The following is a 9398-nucleotide window of genomic DNA, read 5'->3' as shown; positions in this document are numbered from 1 at the left end:
TACTCTGCTCAAATAATGTTCCCAAATAACCTATGGAGGTCTCTTCCAGCCTGAATTATTCTGTGATTCTTAGTCAGATCCTACAGCTGACAGTGGAAGTACCTTAGTTAACATGTTTGAGGATGGGGGTTATGTGAGTATCTGATTCATGACTAGGTTGGAGTCACTGATGAATGCAGTGTATTTCATGACTGTATGGCAGATTTTATGGGGAACCTGACAGCTTTCTGTTTCTGTGAGACAAGAAATTATTTGCTGACTCATATGACTAGTAAGTGCTGATATTTATCCAATCCAGCACTGGCAGATGATCTTTTCGAAATTTTCATGACATTTTGTACCAGGCCAAGAGATTAGTTCCTGTGAAAAGGCTTTTTCATTCATGCTCGGACCCAAATTGCCAAAGCCTCCAGTTCCTCAGCTGAAATTTGGTCTGCAGGTAAAAGCTTCAAGCAAATGGTAGTGGGCTGGATCAAAGAGGATGCTCTGGGCTACACCCTGTCCTTGCGGGATGCTCTGGGGACAAAGCTGTCAGTTGGCTCTTCATTGCAATGGTTATGCTCTAGGTTGCAGAGGGTAAGTTGATAGATTGCTGTTTACATCCATATTCTCTGCTGAAAAGCAAAATGCAAGGAACAGCTCTGATATTTGGTTTGCTTTGTGTGAGCACATGGCCATAATTCATACGGTGGTATGACTAGGACTCTGAATGTCACAGAGCATTTCAAAATCGAGAATGACAACTTCTAGAACCAAGTTTAGCTGTGTATGTGTTTTGTTAACCACATTATGTACTTACAGCAGCGTTTTATAACTGAAGAACAAGAATATGACTTCTTGTGATCTAACTAGGTAAGTGCCACTAACAAAGGGGCAGACCTAGTTTAATTTGGACAAAAATCCCTGTTTCAGTTATATTCAAAATACAGAATTTCATGGAGATGTGTTTTCATTTGCCTTTCCATAGCATAGAAAGGAGGTTGGAGGTACCAACAGCAGTGCCTCAGACTGCTGCAGCAGCTGTTGTAAGTTTGTATCCCAGAAACGTTTTCTTGTCTTGTCATGTGTGCATGTGTGTGTGCTGCCTGCAGACTGCTTGATCACTCCCATCATGCACAGCCTGGCACAGATATGGTGTTTCCAACACGAACTGCCATCTCTTCCCATCTTGTGTGTGAAAGGCTAAACACTAAGCAGAGACTAACAAGATTCCAATTCTGCAGTACATTTTAATTTTCAACAGTTTGTATTCTGCCACATACCAAACACTCCTTCCTAGGGGACACCACTTCCCCCCCAACATAATTAACACGGGATAGCTTTCTTCCATGTACTCTGTTTCTTTCCATCTCTAGAGGAACTATCTAGAGAGAGATTTTCTCATGGTATTGTGTACAGGCCAAGTGTTTTTAGTTTGACAGGACTTTTTTTTTTTGTTTTGTTGGCTTGTGTAATTTGTTTTTAAGAAAGCACTATTTTAGAGGTTACATTTTCAGAAGCCATTGGATTTCAGCCATTTCAGATACACAATGAAAAGGGAGGAGGCAGCAAGGACTAAAAAAGATTATTATTTTTCCCATTAGTGGCAGGAACATCCTCATCTGAGTTCCATTAGACAGGTAACTGCCTACATTAATAAAGTAAACCAATATATAATCACTACCAGTCTTAATGCTGGGGCTGAATGACTAAATTTAGTAACTCATTTATGATGTGTTTTAGTAGCATGACTTCCCTTGTGTTATCTGAGTAAACAGAACAGATGCAGATGCTTGCCAGAGGTTCAGAGTTTCATAAACTTGTCCTTACAGGTTAGCTTGAATATGGCTCATAAATTGACTGGTCTTTACTTACTGGGACTCAACCTTTAAAGCAGGCATGAAAGCTAGAAATGCAGTATTTATACTTACAGATCCAGTTGTTGTAACTCAGATCAGTCAAACAGCAAGAATGAGCTAGAGAAATAAGTAGCACATAATTTTCCACTGTCTTTACTGAATCTGTCTTCCTTCAGTGTTTGAGACACTGGGAAGAGATATCTTACTGTATTTGTAAAGGCCCTTTCAGCCTCTTACAGATCTGATTACCTAATTGAGGGACGACTAGCTTAGAGAGGAACAGGACTTTTTCTCTGTGGTTTGTGTTTCTTTCTGTGGTTTCCTCTCAGATTCCTGCAATTTTTCTGTATGGGGGACTCCATCTCCAGTGAAAGGCAACTGTGTGCTTTGGAGTGCGTTTGCTGAGGATGGTGAGCAATTCATGCTGTGTGTCAGTAGTTCTAAATAAAAGCAAATCCATGAAAAAATCCAGTAACTAATTCCATTCTCCAAATACAACCGATGGAAGTAAATAAGGCAAATCATGTCACTCTGCAGCCCCAGCACCAGGAGGGTTCCCAGGTGAACGCAATCAATGGTTGTGTCTTGAGCAAATCCCTGAGCATGCCAATGGCTGGTCCAGTCTCACAGCAAAGCTACTGGGCACAGGCCACCACAAGTTGGAGGTGTGTGCTAGGCAGCTGGGTTTCTGGGATAGGCAGAGACATCACATCATTCTGTGCCCAACAGCAGTAACAAAGCTTTCTAGAGGAGTGGGACTCTCCAAGCATTACTGCCCAGCACCATCTCTTTGCCAGCGGAAGAAATTATGACATGTCTTAAGACTTTTTTTAACATCAGCAACATAATTTCTTCCTTTCCAAAGTGGATTCATTTGATGCCCTAAATTTCAGTTAGTTTTCCATGAGCATTTTATTTTTTTTGAGAATGAACTCAGGTTTTCCAGTAATCCTTCTTGATTAGTCTAATGAATTTTCCTCCTTCCCCACCATCGAACACACTTTGCCAGATGGTGGTGGGGGGTGTCCATCTCTAAAGGAAAAATAATTCTTCTCTGATGTACAAAATGTTTTAAATGATGATTTTAAAAGTGCCTGATGATGATGGGGTTCTCAATATTTCAACTACTAAGTTTAAAACATTGTAAAATGACAGAAAATGCTGGATACCTGCCCTCTGATCCCTGATGCTATTTGTTTGAGGTGTCCTAAATTGTCATAGAAGACCATCATTCATTTTTTGACACAAAACTCATCTCAGACATTCAAAAGTCTCATTCCCAAACTTCTACTTCTGCCCCAGTTCAGAAGGCTGTCTGAGACTTGCAAAGTATGAAGTTTAAAATAAACAGATAAATAAATATTCAGAACTTTTTAATTACTTTGTATTCTTTGAACTTTCAGGGTTCAATCTAATTACTTTTGGCTTTTGGCGACAGAAGATTTTCTTCTGACCTTGATTTCTAACTAAGTACCTATCAAGCCTGAGGTGCCAAAAAAACCCCCAATAAAATTGCACAACGGAAGGAACTTTGCTAAACGGGATAAACCTGCCTAAGCCTAGGCCTGAGCACAGAGTCTGGAGCCTGAACTCACTTGGAATCCCTACATCCAAGCTAACATCAACTACTCACTGTGCAGGGACAGTGGCAGATCTTCTGTGCTTGCCTGATGCAAATCTTCTCCTCCCTTTCTTTCTGCACAGCATATCCTGTGATCGTGACTGAGACCCTGTGCTGCCCAGCTAATCACTTTTAACCAGGCATTCTGCAGGTCTCTGTCATCTGTCTTGGCATCCCACGGTAGAGGGACTGGAGGAGGTAACTTTCATGTTTCACATAGGAGGTCTGGATCACGTTATATTTTACCTGCCCTGTTTAATACAATTGATGTCCTTGCATTTTTTTAGATTTATTTATTCTTGCCAGAAACCAGTGATGTTAATTCTCCTTTCCTCTCTAGACCTGAATACCCAAAGACACTGTGAGTTTGCATGAAGCGTTCCTTAAAGAACAAGTCAATATGAGAAATCCTCCAATAAATCCCATGCTCACCCAGGTAATCAGCCCTGCCAATCCACTGCAGACTGCAAACAGCCATAGAGAGGATTCCAAACAGTTAATGTCAAATAGCTCATTTTCTCTCATCTCCACACAAATTCCTGTCATGTTGCATTACATGCAAACAACTGAGAAACTTAATGGCATGCCTTCTAGTCAAAAACTCATACAGCTTTTCAGTCTGAGCAGATTAATTGCAGTTTGTAAGAACATAAAGTGATACAATCTGATTACAGTTTCTATTGTTCTTTGGGATAAAATATTGTATGTGAATGTAAAGCCAAGTTTTCTGTTGGCATGACTTTATTTAATTCTGTGGAAAAATGAAATACTAATCTAAAATCCATAGTACATCACTGTTTGTATGATATTATAATAAATAAATTTTAATAGCTTCTGTAAATTAGATGTGCCCGATCAGATTCCAGACCCCATGGAAAAGTCATGTCAATGAAGAGAGGCAATAGAAATATTTTGCTTTGGAAGAGACACTTCTGAATTAATCTTTTAGCACTTTATGGTTTTGACAGCATTTCCTACTTCCATTTTTTTGCTGCCATGTCTTCTTCTTGGCATCTTGCTCTTAAAATCTGCTTGTCATTCTCTTTAGTTTCATTTCTGTGTACTCTGGAGTTGTTTTTCTATTCTTGCTTCAGGCATCACTCTGGTGTTTCGTAGCAATCCTGCAGACCCAAGCCCAGAAGCCCTGCAACGCAAGTTCTGCTTACTGCCAGTATGGTAATGCAAGGAATGTCCATGAAGCCTCTCTGAGTACATCCCTCACTGAGCAATATCTATGTCAACACTCTAGGGTGGTTTCTTTCTTCATCTCCAAATCCTCTCCTTTTTTAAAGCAAAACATTACAGAAAAGACATTCAAGTGCATAATTAATGCATGATTTTCTTTGTTTGTTTGTCTGTTTTGGGGTATTTTTTATAAAACTGGTTTTCTTTAGTTTAGTTGTCTTTGTTTGTTTTTCCAGTTTGCAGAATGCCATAATTGGGGGTGATGACTGCTCAGAGATGTCAGAAGTGGTTCGTGATGTTTTGAATCCCATGTAACTGCACCAAGGGGAAAGGCTGAAATTTTTCAGGCAAGTGTGTGGGCTTGCCAGTGCAATACCAGGCTGGCACCGTGAGGAAGCTCAACATGAGCCAACAGTGTGCCCAGGTGGCCAAGAAGGCCAATGGGATCTTGGCCTGGATCAAAAATAGCGTGGCCAGCAGGACCAGGATAGTGATCCTTCCCCTGTACTCTGCGTTGGTGAGGCCACACCTTGAGTACTGTGTTCAGTTCTGGGCCCCTCAGTTCAGGAAAGATATTGACGGGCTGGAGCGGGTCCAGAGAAGAGCAACAAGGCTGGTGAAGGGACTGGAGCACAAGCCCTATGGGGAGAGGCTGAGGCAGCTGGGGTTGTTTAGCCTGGAGAAGAGGAGGCTCAGAGGTGACCTCATCACTGTCTAGAACTACCTGAAGGGAAGTTCTAGCCAGATGAGGGTTGGTCTCTTCTCCCAGGCACTCAGCAATAGGACAAGGGGACACGGGCTCAAGCTCTGCCAGGGGAAATTTAAGTTGGATATCAGAAAAAAATTCTTTCCAGAGAGAGTAATCAGGCATTGGAATGGGCTGCCCAGAGAGGTGGTGGATTCACCATCCCTGGAGGTTTTTAAACTGAGTTTGGACGTGGCACTGAGTGCCATGATCTGGTAAATGGGCTGGAGTTGGACCAAGGGCTGAACTTGATGATCTTGGAGGTCTTTTCCAACCCAGTCTATTCTATGATTCTACACCACTCTGTCATGCTGCTGGACTAAAATATACAGTCACAAATATTCTACAGAAGATGCCAATGATTGCCTGGCATCCAAGTCATCGATATTCCAACAGAGTTTCACTTTTACATGACTAGCACATTTTATGGAGGAGGAGACATTTTCATATAATATTAGCAATATTACATTTAACTGTTACAGTAGTGCCTGACACTGGTGACCAAGGCAGAAGTACTAGATGCAAAAGTACAAGCTGCTGCACTTAGAACTGAAGCTGTGTGTATTGGTAAGGTTCACATCACTGCTGGGACATGTTACATATAGATCTCACTAAACCAGGCTGAAGAATTGGTGATGTTTAATTCAGCATTGTAAAATCCTGAAAGAGTGTAAGAAAATGAGGGAAAAATACATTATCAAAATAGTGAGTCAGTACTTTGATATGTGTAGAAATCCTTTCTGCAGAAGTAGATTCTTTATCCCTTTCCATTTCTCTAACATAGCCTCTTTATTTTCTATGTCCACTCAGAGTGGGTAGAAGCTTTTAGTTTTTAATGTGAGGGATTTGGAAATATGCTATTTTCACACTGCATGTAATAGCATGATTGGAAGGACAATCACTGCAAATTCTTTCATTTCTGGGTGTGATGATCACCAAAGGCAGCAGGAACCACTATTGCTACCCAAATGGTTTGTCACTTGAGGGTTGGGCTGTTTTTTTCATTTTATTTATCTAGCCTATCTGCTTGTAAGCCATCACTCCTTAAGAAGTTCAGAGTTTCAGTCTCAGGTTTGCACATAGTTTTTGCATACTATGAACACCTTCAGATGAAATATTACTTAGTTGTCCAATAATTGCATGCAATTTTAGGATCAATTAATTCCTCTTTGAGTTACTTTATTACTTTTATGTTTTGTGAGGTATGATACAGTATGTTTCTCCCATGAGAATGTTTAGCTGCTCTTAAGTCAGAGCCTGTTGGGAGTAAAAGAAAGCACCTGACAGAATCAGATTTTAATAAAATAAAAAAAGCACCCCTCATAAAAATTTTTAAAGGGAAACGTCAATGCCATTTGAACATTACTGATAATTTGTTCTGCTGGATAAACACCATTACTTTAGAACTGTGGTAGAGCATAAGGCTACTGGAAAAAAATGTGGCCTTATATTGAATTTTAACTGAGTTTCTCAAAGCAATATGGTTATCAAGTCATGATGTGATTGCATGGGCAAGAAAGATACATAGCAGAGAATGACAGAAATCAAAACTCGAATAAAGGAGTTTTCTTGGGCCCACTGTGGTAATTTCCAAATCTTGCCAATCAAGACCAGTTCTCTATACTACAGGTCAGATTTAACCAGAACACTTACTTGTCACAATCAGTTAAGTATCAGTAACTCTGGAAAAAATAGTATTGTATTTTCTTCTCTCTTCAGATTCTGGTTTATCTACTGAAAGGAGAGTGGGTCAATAACAGAGTACAAGTGTCATCAGTGGTGACCAAAAGCTGTGGTCACCTCACCACCCTCTGAAGACCCTGATGAGGTACTGTCAAAGGGTTCCTTCAGGGAATTTTTCTAACCCTACCAACACAAAGGTTTTGGGAGTTGAAGTGCCGAGACTGAGAACAAAGGAGTGGTTGAGGGCTCTTGATTCCAACTGAATGGTGGAGTGGAGGTGAGAAAACAGACTCAATGCACCTGGAAGGGGGAGAGGATTTTCCTGTGTGCTGGCTTCACTTCATTTTGGGCAGCTGCTGGGAGCTGAGCTGGTGAGAGCTCTTTCTGGCTCTGCTATTTGCCTTCCCCCCCTCCCCCCCCATCTCTGGGCACCTTGAGCTTCAGAGAGAGAGAAAGGAGGGTCACAGCTGCTTCAGGACACATTGCAGACCTTTTTTACCCTGGGGCCAGATGTCGACTGCAAGGAGATTCCTGGGATTTACCACCACTCCTCAACTCAGATCGTTTCCTTCTTTTGAACAAAAGACAAGGAGAGAGAGAGTGAGTCTGCTTTTTCTCCACAAGAAAGGCTCCATCCTGCGCCACGTGAGTCATTCACCCTCTTGTCTCTGCCTTGTTGGGAAAAGACTGAGAAATCACCTCGCAGCCAGCCGAGGTATGACACTGACATAAATATAATTGCACCAGGAGGAACCTACAGTTTTGGGGGGGTTGGTTTTTTTTTGGTGCTGGGGGAGCAGTTTGCTCTGGTCTGTTTATAGTGATATCTATATATGTGTATATCTAGTAGTTAAGAACAGTTATCCTTTTTATATACATTTGCTAATTAAAAGTTTGGGTTTTTAACTAAAAATTAATAGGGGGTGATGTGGTTATTGAGGAGGAATCCTCTCCTCTGGTTTTGGTAAACATTTTGGTTTCCCTCAAACTAAGACAGGTACCAAGGGGTGCACATCTGCTCTGTGAAAGCCCTGATGATGGGCAGCACTCACAGCTGTCATCAGCAACTGGTCCTTTAGTACTTCTCCAGGCAAGTTCTGCAAGCACAGTGAGGACAGGCATCCTTTCCCTGCCTCTGCTGTAAAAGTGATGCATGTAAACAGGTGAGCTCAATTGCCCCATATTTCAGGCCAACACCTTCCACAAGCATTTCAGGAACAGCTTCAAAGGCATGCAGCTCAAAGTAATGAGAAGTTGTGTATAGGAGGTCAGACTCATTGTCTAGTCTTGGAAAAATGAGAATAAATATTCTTTTTTATTTTTCTGGGTTTATCAGACATTTTTCTTTAAAATAGATAAGCAACTCTTTTTAATAAGAAACCTGGAAATTATTGCTTAAAATCAGCAAGTTGCAATTCCAGTGAATGGTCTATCTAGAGCAGCTGGGTTTATACTCTCAAGGGAAAAGTTGGAGAAAGGAAAGGAAAAGGGAAAAAAACCAGGAGTACTGATTGTTTCTGTACTGATTCACAGATCTGTTTGCCATCAAATCTATCATTGTGGTGGTGACATGGACTTGGTACAGCTAAAAGCAAAGAATGCAGAAAGTAAGGGGGTTTGACCCTAAAGCTCGAAATACTCAAAGGTTTAGTGTTTTAAATAAGGCAATGATCCAAAGCCTATAAACACAGAAGAAAAACAGCCTTTGGCTTCAGTGGGTGTTGCGTCAGGTCTTCAGATGGCTGGCAATCAGCAGATTTCATTCTGTGTAATTCTTTATGAAAGAAGCATTAGTTTCCCAACAAAGAGTCAGCTGAGGAGGAATAAGAGGTGCTGTGTCTTTGCAACTTACCCTTCTGGTCAGCAGAGATCCCCTTCACTGAAAGTGATGTAGATATTCCTGCACAACTGGTAGAAAGGCATCTACCTGTGCCTTGCAACTGCTGCTGCCTGCTAAACCATCACTAGAGAGAGAATTAGCAGAGACTCCATTGTCACATAGCCCAAATCTGAACCCTGAGTTATATTTAAACAAGTACAGGAAAGAGTCTGAAGATTCTATGACCCTGGTGAATTGAGGGATTGCTTTTTCTAAACTGGAAGGCAAATGTTTCAAGATCAGATTACAGGTGACTACCCGCGTATTTTCACTTCATGGTGGGTCAGCTGGAGTTCAGGCTCTGTGAATTCCAAGAAGGTGGTTCCAGAGCAGTTTAAGGACTTCAGCAATTCCTAACACCGGTGGTCTCAGCTTGGGAAGGATTTCATAACATGATTGAAAGCCAAAGGCTTCTTTGCTAATTCAATAAAAAATAGTGAACCCAGG

At 41.2% G+C, this 9398-nt stretch overlaps 1 long non-coding RNA gene across 1 annotated transcript; it reads left to right on the top strand.

Moving 5' to 3' along the window:
- Positions 1 to 3554: 3554 nt before the first annotated feature.
- Positions 3555 to 4982, top strand: LOC139668435 (uncharacterized). The gene is made up of 3 exons (XR_011697057.1): positions 3555 to 3657; positions 3800 to 3895; positions 4881 to 4982. It is a non-coding gene; the product is annotated as an uncharacterized lncRNA (long non-coding RNA).
- Positions 4983 to 9398: the final 4416 nt, after the last annotated feature.

The sequence above is a fragment of the Pithys albifrons genome, chromosome 2, assembly GCF_047495875.1.
Source record: "Pithys albifrons albifrons isolate INPA30051 chromosome 2, PitAlb_v1, whole genome shotgun sequence".
In the NCBI taxonomy this organism is placed as follows: domain Eukaryota; kingdom Metazoa; phylum Chordata; class Aves; order Passeriformes; family Thamnophilidae; genus Pithys; species Pithys albifrons.
This window is presented reverse-complemented; position numbering and strand designations above follow the sequence as displayed.